A 2,991-nucleotide genomic window follows, 5' to 3' on the forward strand; every position below is an offset into this window, starting at 1 on the left:
ATGACCCCTCCGATTCCAGATCTTCCTGGGTTTCCGAAACTGCTGCCATCAAAGTTAAATTTGAAAAAGCCTGGTTCAGGGCACCCACTCCTTGATCTTCTTTTTTGCTGAGTAAGAGCAAGCAACTAGCATCCACTGTAAAATTTGAAAATAAGTCAAGTGTTTTCATCGATGAGATCACCTTCATCATAATACTTTTAATCATTTCTGCCTTGCATCTTTCCTTATCTCCAAATAGGTAGAAGAACCAAATATAACAATATTTCCATGTGTCATATGTGTAATTTGTCAGGACCTCCGACAGAGCCATTTCTACCGAAGAAACTACCTACGCCAAATATAACATTGATGATCAGTTGAACTTGAACCATTTCTTTCCCACAGTTTAATCCTGAGAATGAATGACATTTTTGGACTCTGCATGTAGAGTTCTGTAGAACGAATTTCACGTCTGTTAGTGAAAAGCCTGAGGCTTAATGGCTTGGTATATCGAATGGCTAATCAATGTGTTGTTTCAATCTGGTCATGGGGCTTAAATGCTTAATGGCTTGTTTTGACTTAAGTCTTCTCTTCGTACACATTTGAAGCATGCCCTAGGGACTGGCAGGTGGCAGCCACTCTTCTTTTGACTGGGTCGTCTACACGATTAGTGTTCCCCATTGGGTGCTATGGGGTCTGTGACAAAGACCTTGTGTACTTTGTTTTGCGATAAACACCCCTACGACCGTGAGACAAAGACCTCTTTCAATATTTTTTAATTCTCATACTACCTTGTAATAACTATTCAGAGAAAAACATTCATCTTAGAGAGTGCTCATTTGCTGCCTCACAGCCCCTGATCATACATGTCGTTTCCCCCGCCCAATGTGAAGGCATTTGATTATCGAATCGTCTAACCGGGACAGGAACATCTTCCACAACTGAAAGCATTGGGGGGAGCCGTGGAAACGTTCTTCCAATGAGAAAACCAGTTCTGTAATTTATTTTTTCATGTGTTGGATCCATTTCCGCTTCGGAGCACCACCAATGCCACACACGCCGCTAGGTTATCTATCACTCGCGAAACAACGCTGCTATTACTGTGATTGATCTACTGAGGTTGTAACAATTCTTGTCCGCAGTCGTTGTCGGTGATCTGATCCTGTTCTGATTTGCTTGTGTGCTCGTCGTCGGTCTCTTCGTTCTTTCTCACTGCTTTTGAGGTCAGTCAATCAACTCGGATTGGTTGATATTTGTTCTGATTCAAAGAGTTCAAAGAAATAGGTGGAACTAGTGGGCTAGTTTCCATTTGATGATCTATGACTATTTTCTATTTCGATCTTAAGAAGCTTGAGTATAGAAGTAGTTCTTGGAGGTGGTTGGCATGGCGCCAAGCATCAGAAAGGCGATTGGAGCCGTTAAGGACCAAACCAACATTGGATTGGCGAAGGTTGCCAGTAATACCGCTCCGGACTTGGAGGTGGCAATCGTGAAGGCGACGAGTCACAATGACGATCCTGCCAACGAGAAGTATATCAGAGAGATCTTGGCTCTGACTTCGTATTCGAGAGGGTACGTCAATGCACGGGATTGGATTGTGGCGCTCAAGGCATTGATTCTCGTACACCGGCTGTTAAACGAGGGAGATCCAGTGTTTCAACAGGAGATCCTTTACGTGACTCACAGGGGAACTCGTCTTCTGAATATGTCTGATTTTCGCGATGAGGCGCATTCGAATTCATGGGATCACTCTGCCTTTGTTTGGACCTATGCACTCTATCTTGATCAGCGGCTTGAGTGTATGATGCATGAGAGGAAACAGCGAGGTGGTGGCAGTGGCCACGGCAGGGATGATAGGTTTGGGGACAGACGAGCGGTGGAAGCCGCCACCGCGGTCTTATGAGTACGAGTATGGAGAATTCAAAGATGACCTGGTTATGGAAACTACGGTGGACCGCCATGGCAGTCTAGGCCTTATGGGGATTTAAATGAATCACAAGGACGGGAGGAAAGGAAGCCAGTGACGCCGCTTAGGAACATGAAGCCCGAAAGGGTTTTGGGCAGGATGCATCAGCTGCAACGGCTTCTCGATCGGTTCTTGGCCTGTCGACCCACCGACACAGCCAAGAGCCCAAACCACAGCAACAACAGGTAACAACGGACTTGGTGGATTTAAGGGGTGATGATGCTTCTGCTGAAGATCAGTCAAACAGGTTGGCGCTGGCTCTGTTTTCTGGAGGGCCTAATGGAAATGCCAATAACTCTTGGGAGGCATTCCCATCTGATGGAGGTCATCTAGACAGCCTGAAGTAACCTCAGTCTGGCAGACTCCTGTTGCCGAAGCTGGAAAGGCAGATTGGGAGTTGGCTCTGGTGGAAACAGCAAGCAACCTATCAAAGCAGAAAGCCACATTGGGCGGGGGGGTTTTGACCCATTGCTCCTGAACGGCATGTATGCTGTGAGGCAGCAAATGAGCTCTCTCTCTCCCAAAAAAAACCCTCTACTGTTCGTGTATTGTGAGGTTGGAGAAGATGAGGAGTGTTTTTCTCTGAATAGTTATTACAGGGGTATTATGGGGATTAAAAAATATTATAACTGTAGACTTCAACGAAAGGCTAAGGGAAGGGGGTCTTTGTTTCACAGTTATAGTAAGGGAGGTCTTTGTCACAGACCTCATAGTACAGGGGGTCTTTGTAATTTACCCAATAATTTTTTTTTTTCAATTTCATTATTTTATGTCTGTTTTATTAATTTATTTTAAAATTTTCATTATTCTTTTCATCTTTTTAAATATGCCTCTCATATCTTGGCCCACAGCGGCACAACCCAGCCTAGTCCGAGCCCGCCTGGTCTTATCCCATGGGCCTTGCTGGGCATGACTTGTTAGTAATTCCAGTGGAGACGGGCACAACCCTCTACTAAAGCACGGGAGGCCTGCAAAGTTGTGCTGTGACGGCCGTGATCTACACCTCTAGTGTCACGTGATTATCTGCAATTCATTATGCTCGAGCC

The 2,991-nt window shown here is 45.3% G+C and overlaps 1 pseudogene across 1 annotated transcript; it reads left to right on the forward strand.

The window, feature by feature from the left end:
* The first annotated feature begins 733 nt into the window (after positions 1-733).
* On the forward strand, positions 734-2,251 carry LOC148875948 (putative clathrin assembly protein At2g25430 pseudogene; annotated as a pseudogene). The gene has a single exon (XR_016105391.1). The product of XR_016105391.1 is annotated as a putative clathrin assembly protein At2g25430 pseudogene (transcript).
* The last annotated feature ends 740 nt before the right edge of the window (positions 2,252-2,991 follow it).

Source organism: Nelumbo lutea, chromosome 1 (genome assembly GCF_056320005.1).
Source record: "Nelumbo lutea isolate HS-2025 chromosome 1, American lotus-T2T, whole genome shotgun sequence".
Lineage (NCBI taxonomy): Eukaryota > Viridiplantae > Streptophyta > Magnoliopsida > Proteales > Nelumbonaceae > Nelumbo > Nelumbo lutea.